The following is an 8,065-nucleotide window of genomic DNA, read 5'->3' on the forward strand; positions in this document are numbered from 1 at the left end:
GCATATTACTCAGTTTTCCTTCCTGCTTCACCGATGATAGTTGCGACTCTGTGCCATTAGTGGGCTCTGAATTGTAGCATGTAACATGATGGTGTGTAATATTAACAATGTCTGTGTACTGTGAGAACCTCAGAAAACTAAAAGTACAAATTCAAAGAGTTTGTTCACATTTGGAGCACACTTTCCTTCTGCATGACCGTGTCAGTTAACACATGGACACAGCAACATATGCAACAATCTGATGCCTTGGATTCATTGACACTAATTATCTTCCATACAATCCCAACTTGACCCCATCCAAGTTTCATCTGTTTCCAAAAATTAAAGACCGCCTCTAAGGACTCCACTTTGATAGTGATGGAGTGCAAGCAGATGTGAGGTTGTGGCTGTGTTGACAAAGTCAAACATTCTACTGTACGGTATCAACAAACTGGTATTTCATTGGCAAAAGTATCCATCAGCAGGGTGGCTGTTGAATAATAAATATGTAGATATGAAGAATAACGATATAGAATGTTAATAACATTTGGTTTATTTAAGAAGCTTTGAGTTTTCACACAAATTCAGAGGCATTACTTTTCAGCATGCCAACATATTTCTTCTCTTTGATACTGGTAGGAAAATTCTTGGACATGGTAGAGATGATTAGCTTTCATTAATCTCATCAGTGTAATATAAACATTTCAAATTACAATGTCTATTGGAGATGCTGTATTGTTACCACATACTAAACATTATCACTAGGAAAGAAATAAAATTTGCTGAAAATTAAGATAAATATTGGCACTCCTGTTGCTGTCTGAAAACCAAGGAAATTAGCAACATATATTTTATCATTCTATGCGTTGTAATCTTTTTATGAATTTGACATTTATTTACTTTAGTAGCACAATTAGGAATCAGGCCATTTGTGAGTGATGCATGGGAGGTTAAACACTGTATGCATGGGGTTACAACTTATCACGAGGATTGTGGATTAACCAGAAAAATGACATGACAGGGATGATACTAAAAGTGTATGCCAGGCTGTTCTAGCTCACATGCCCACCAGCAAGCACAGGTGAGCAGGTTGGGTGAACACCTGACATGCAGGCAGGCAGCTGTGCTGTAGCCTAAGCAGTGCTACTGAACTGACTTGGGCAGGATGACAAAGAACCTCAGGTATGGGCAAAATGTGTGATATTAGCCTGCCTGACAGGTTGCTTGTTCTAGCTGCACCTAACCAAGAGAGAGCCAACAGGCACCTGGTGTATGCAATAGAAGTACAGCACACTATGTTTCAACTTGGATCTCTGTAAATTCAAATTTCGATGCTACAAACTTGTGAATGCAGATGGAACTGAGAGAAAATTGCACGTAATTTCTCTGTTTGTCCATGTATTCTTCCTGGAATTTTGAAACTATCTGCATAGGAAGAGCAGAAACAATGTTTGTAATGTCTTTGCATGGCTTGAGATACCTTTTCACTGAGTTCAGTGCTGTATTTTACAAGCCGTGTGATGTGGTGTGGTTGTTACAACATTGAACTCAGCTGCAGGAAGATGTTTAAATGCTCAAAATCACCTTAGTTTCTTTGAAATGACTGCCAAGTTTCCTGTCCCATTCATCTCTAATCACATGTTTTAATCTATCTGTAGTGATACTCAAGTCAGTGTCTCAGTAAATAAAACCTTCCCTGCTACTTTTATTTTATATCTTTGCAGCACTTTGGTATCCACCTACATAACTTGAGAATAAGTGAAATGAATATTTTGCAAACTGATCTCTCCAAATATTCTGTCAAGTAACAAAACCTGTAATTTGGATTCTTAATAAATTACAGGGACATTAAAATATATGGAGGAAATAATATTACGTGTTAGGGAACTGAGTCAAGTGGGCTTTTTCTATCTGCCTAAGGAATGGTATTCCAAATATCTTTTATCTGAACCCTAATGTCTTTGCTACTAACAAACAGAAGAGTATCACTAGCAAACTTTAAGCATTGAACAGTATGGGGGGAACATATAGTTTACATTTTCTTGTAGTGTTGTATTTATATATCTGTTATTCTCAGTATATTGTTGAGAAGATATGAAATTGTAATGTTGGGATGCAGTGTGTGTGTGTGTGTGTGTGTGTGTGTGTGTGTGTGTGTGTGTGTGTGTGTGTGTGTGGAAAAGTAACTCAAACCACACGTTTTAACAAGTTTATAGTACGAATTTTCCAGTTTTAAGTTCAGCAAATATTTAATTTACAAAATTTAGAACTTAAAAGCATGAATTGTTCCACTTCTTGTTTCAGATGAAATGATAGACATCTGTGACATTGAAGGGGGTTGCAAATACGAGGGTTGTAACTTAAAATAATGGCAACTATTTATTCATATTCGATACAAAAGAGTTACGTGTTTGCACCTGTTACTGTCCTTCAGAGTGGTAACCAGCATTGTGTAGATCCCATTGCCAGCGATGTGGAAGGCCTACTATAGCGTTACCAGAGCCTGTTCTGTTGATGGTGCGAATGGAGCAGTCTACTGCCTGTCGAGGCTCTGGAATAGTTCTGAAGCGAATGCCATAAGGTGGTTGCTTAATCTTCAGAATCAAATCAGTCACAAGGACTCAAGTCGTATTACTGTTCATTTTTGGAGCATCTCCTGCGACCAGCATTGCGAAAGAAGTGGCGACACTTTCTGCACAACCCACTCATCATTTTGCACAATAATGTGCAGGTGCATACAGCGCAAGCTGTGGCCACTCTGTTCAGTCAATGGAACTGGGAAGTACTGTACCATCCACCATACTCCCCGGACTTAACACTTTGGGTCCTGAGCCATTGCACGCGGGTGTCTACCATAAAGACTGGCTGATTTTAACGTATTTTAAACTACTACAACTCGTGGAAGGTTTCAGTTATAGCAATAAAATTAATTTTATTGAAAAACCTAGACTTTCTTGTTTAAAACCATATGTAATACCTTTCTCTTGAATTAATACATACTTTTGACAAGTGTTATTATTATAACATTGTTTTTGAAAAAGAGGAAAAATTGGTCAAAGGTATATTCACTGTATTTTCTAGAAGGAAATTTTGTTTTATTTTACACAAAAATTGTAATTATGATGGATAAAGTGTGTCTTGTCTACAGTAACTATTTTAGGATGCAATTTTGCTCTTTGTGTGGTAAATTTTGAAGCATGGCATTTTGCACAATGCTACTTTACATTTACTACACTGGTAGCTTGTGTCTTTTTGCCACACTTTTCTAGTCAGCTTTTTTCCTCTCAGAGAACACACTACACACTGTTTTTGTTTCAGTCTCTTACCTACTTCTGTCTCAATCTTTTCCAGGAAATGATTTCCAGTTGATAGTCTTGAGAGTCCAGATGGACCAGGTCGGGATTCAAGATCTTTGCTTTGTGCAAGATCTGCCCAGATAACTGTCATGAAGTGAGATGTTGTGAGGCGTTTTCCAGTAACCTTATTGTATAATATGCAGGAATTTACAATTGCCGTTAGTATAACATGGAATGCCAACTATCTCCACCACTTCACAGTTCAATGTTCAAATGCACCGTATGACAATCGCTGATCTGATAAGTCAACACCAAACTTGTTTTTATTGTAGTCCACTACATGGGCTGGCTTTGACTTCTCTCTTCCTCTCTGATCATTGAAAGTGACCATCTCAGCAGTGTGCCTTGTACTTATCATATGCACATTTCTTTTGTCCTTCCAACACAGTGCTAACATATTTCCTCTACACCTGAAAATAAGTTCACCTTGCTGAAGGTTCGGATCTTTTAATAGCATGAGGCAATCTCTGCCAAGATTTTCTTTTTGTTCCCACAAGAGCAGCTTTTGCAGCTTCCAATTCTGAAGCAAGTATTGAACTTAGAATCTGTCCGTAAACAAAGTGTAGCCTTTTCCTGACATATTTGCAAGCAATGTCTTTACCAGAGTCACTGTGTCAGACCTTTCACCTGCATAAACACAGAAATTCCATATGTAACCTGTCAGATTTGGATAAAATGCACAGTTTCATACCGTATTTATTTGAAATACACACGACCTCGAAATTTACACATGCCTTCATCTATTGTAATTTTTTGAGATGGTGTGTGCGCACGCTGGATATTAGCGAACACATTATCTAGAAGGGGTCTGACCTTGTGCAGTGGGTCATAGCCAGTTTCCGCTTTCCTCTTAGCTAAGGAATTATCACTAATGTGGAAGCTTCTCAAAATAGAAAGAAATCTGTCACGGCTCAAGGTGTTTGGACAGAAATTACACGACACAACAAGGTTCTTGGACAGAAATTATACGACACAACAAGGTTCTTGGATCAGTGCTCTCATATACGTGGCCACACACTTACACACATATGGACTACAATTGCCAGAAACTTCCTTATTTTCATAAGTGTAACTCCTTTCCACTTTGATAATGAGCAGGTGGGTGAAAGGGAATTTGTGCTTCGTAATTTCCTGATGCATTGTTTAGCATACAGATTAGTTTGTTCCTTTACATGTTTCATCATACTGTCTGTCAAGAAATAGGAAAAAAATTCTAGAGGTGCACTGTTCTGGTCTAAACTGACAACATTGCATATTCTGGATTGTCCTGAGAATAGATCGATATCTGGTGCACGATCAGTAGTCCAACCTTCCTCAGGATCTGTGCGGCGCACAGGTCTCGGCTCCCCTCGCCGTCAGTCTCGCTCGTTCTTCAGGCACAATATTGACTGGATTGCTTGCTGCTGAAGCGCTTGGACACCGGCTCTCCTCTTCTGAATCTATCAGAAGTGTAGTATTTGCAAATAAAATCATAATTATGTTCTGAGAGTTTTTTCAGTGAAAATCTGAACCAAAATTATACATGTTTTGTTGTCAGAATTCTTTACCTGAACTGCCAGAAACTTCTTCTTGAACATAGTCCACATCATCAGAGTCATCTACAATATCTTCCTCTGACAAATCAACGTCTCTTTCTTCTAAATCATGATATTACTTGCGAGCAATTTCTTCATGTGTCAAGTCACACTTCGCCATGCCAACGCTACTGAGAACGGTGGGAAAAAATCGCCGCTCACAAAACCCGACAAATAAAAAGGGAAGCACACGCTTCCACAACATGCCCGCACCATCTAGTGAACAATACTCTAACTACAGTCCATGCAGCGCCTCCCAGACAAGCGGGAGCCGTAAGAACACACAAAGGAAGGAAGTGGAAGAACGAGAACACGCGCCCGTAAAATTATGGGTGCCGGACTTTTAGGCAGGCCGCGCACGCCCGTATTTTTACGGGCGTCGGTACCTAAGTGTTAAGTCCTTGTGATTTTGATTTGATTCTGAAGATGAAGGAACCACTTAGTGGCATTCGCTTGAGAGCTGTTCCAGAGATTCGACAGGCAGTAGACCGCTCCATTTGCACCATCAACAGAATAGGCTCTGCTAACAGAATACTACGCCTTCCACATTGCTGGAAACGGGTTCTACGCAATGCTGGTGACTACTGTGAAGAACAGTAACAGGTGCAAGCATGTAATTCTTCCGTATCGGTTGTGAATAAATAATTTTCACTATATAAGTTCCAACCCTCGTGTTTATGATATAAAATACTAAAAACAGCTATAAAACTGGTGTTTTGACATTGTTTGCAGCAGTTCGACTAAACTGCTGTGTTGTTGTTTTCTACATACTGTCCTATTTCTCCGGCCACGTAAGTTGCAACAGCTGAAGACGCCAAATGAGAAACTGCTGAACAACCTCAGCTTCCTCGAGAGGTGCCAGATCTGGTATCCCAGTCCGACATTTTTGCCAGCTCGCCAGAAGGCATGGACATAGACAACAGCCACTAGGTGGCGCCCCAGTAATCTAAGAGTGCTGTTGTCACCATCACAGAGCTATGCGCAGAGCATGCCTGTCACATGTCACACTGGCCTATCTGCGCACATGGTGGTCCTATAAAGCCAGCAGTGCAGACTGCAGTCATGTTCAGACATCACTCGTGATCATTTATCTATTCATTGGTGCTCTGGTTGCTGATAGTTGTTACTTCTTGTATCTGATTTGGTTTTGCTCTCCGGTCTTGGTATTTCACCGTGTGGTCTGTGTTGTCAGTCATCCCTGTTGTGTGTGCCAGCATTGTACCAGCGATTTTCCATTGACGCCGTTGGCTCGGTGGCTGATGTGCTCCAGTCTCACTCAATTCTGGTTACTAGACCAGGGCCATGATACTGTACCAAAATTCCTTTCATTGTACTTTGGAACTGGAAAAACAAATAAATCTACTAACTTGCAAATCATTCATTACTTAGAGAAATAGCCCTTCACCTCCATTGTCTTGCATTTTTGTGATCCGGGCTTTCTTTAGGAAATATGTATGGCTGGGTGACAGATTATCAATAACCATCTATGAAAACATTGACAAAAAGACAGAAAAGCTTAAGTATCAAGTGAATCAATAAGGAGCAGCCAAAAGCAGAAATTTATAGTGCTGACACAAATGAAATACTGAGCCAAAACTGGAGCATGAGCTGTGGTGAATCTATTGGTGCGGACCATCAGCAAAGCAATTACTGATGTTCTGTTAAAAGGTTTAAATTACTCACTGGTGCTCCAGTGCATACCTACAGAAGATGGTATAAAATCCATGAAAGTGTCATTCCAAAACCTGCCTCAACTAGAAGCAGAGATGTGGCAAGTCACAGACGCTTGGTGCGTGTGAAACCAATGAAGCAGACTAGATCACGTGAAGAAACAGCCATCGTAAATAACAAGATATTGAGAGTTAAAATGCAGATAAAGTAAATATCACATAATAATGGATACTGCAACATATGAAGACAAAATCACTGACTCCACAGCGAAGACAGTAAAGAAGGTGCAGGCCTTAATTAATGGTTGCTTAATTAATGCTGACAGAAATAACTGGCTCACATCAAAGTTCCAGTGCCACCAAGAGTATGTGGGGTACGAAAGTACATAAGGAGGACTGTGTTGTCAAAACAGTCAAAAACAGAACTGACTCGCATACTATCTGCTGAAATATTTGGTCCGTAAGTTAAGTTGCCTGTTTGATCACTGTGAGGTAACGGGTGAGTTGTGGCGCCCTGGAAATATTATATGTTCAGAGTTGGGGTAGCCGCACAGGACACTTGTAAAAGCCGCGGCCCAGCAGCAACCACATGGTGCCGAACGTTAGCTGAGCATGAGGGGAGCCCCAGCACATGATCCATCGAGCATGTGGGTGGGGATTCCTTGATGATGCTGTGCACCGTGAGGGCCAAAGAAACCTTAATGGCGGCCATTTCACAGTTCATATAGAAATTAATAGTAGCCAGATGAATCATGATACCTCAAAAAGAAATGTGCTTTACTATTATTTGCATGACGATTCTGATGGTGTAATCAGGTCTTTATTAGTTTAAAGTTTAGTATCTGACAGTAAATTATACAAGTAACACCCAACAACGAATTTCCAAAATATAAACGCTTCGTCCGATTTTGTCGTTCGCCATGTCTTTAGAAAGCTATTAGTGTAAACCTAAATTGATATGAATTACAGGCATGTAACTTCAATGGTACTTGAGTTTTAGGAGGTCAAAGTGGCCGATTACTATCGATCGCATCAGGCTAAAAGTACTCCACAGTTACATGAAAAAACAGTAGCAGCGTGCTTATAAATATATTTATTCATCTATGTTTTATTTATATCCAATATATACTATTCATAAAGAAATTAGTTACAAATTTACTGTGTTTTAGAAAGCACAAAGACATTAGGCTACTGGCCTACCTTTTGTTCTATTCCTTTGATATATGTTTATTTAATTTGTTTATGTATCTAATAATGTGTGTTAGAGTGTGTTTATGGTCCAGCTTAGGAATATTTATTTAATTTCAAGTTATTTAATTGTAAATCCAGTATTTCGAATGTGTTTCATTATGTTTGTGTGGGTGCGCTTGAAGACATGGAGGGAGCGCTCAAGCCAATCACAGTGCTCGTGAATGGGGAGACTGGATGGAAGTAAGTTCTGGAGAGAGGACATTGGAGTACGGAACAGTACAGGGGAGGTGCTGGA

This window comes from Schistocerca gregaria, chromosome 7 (assembly GCF_023897955.1).
Source record: "Schistocerca gregaria isolate iqSchGreg1 chromosome 7, iqSchGreg1.2, whole genome shotgun sequence".
Lineage (NCBI taxonomy): Eukaryota > Metazoa > Arthropoda > Insecta > Orthoptera > Acrididae > Schistocerca > Schistocerca gregaria.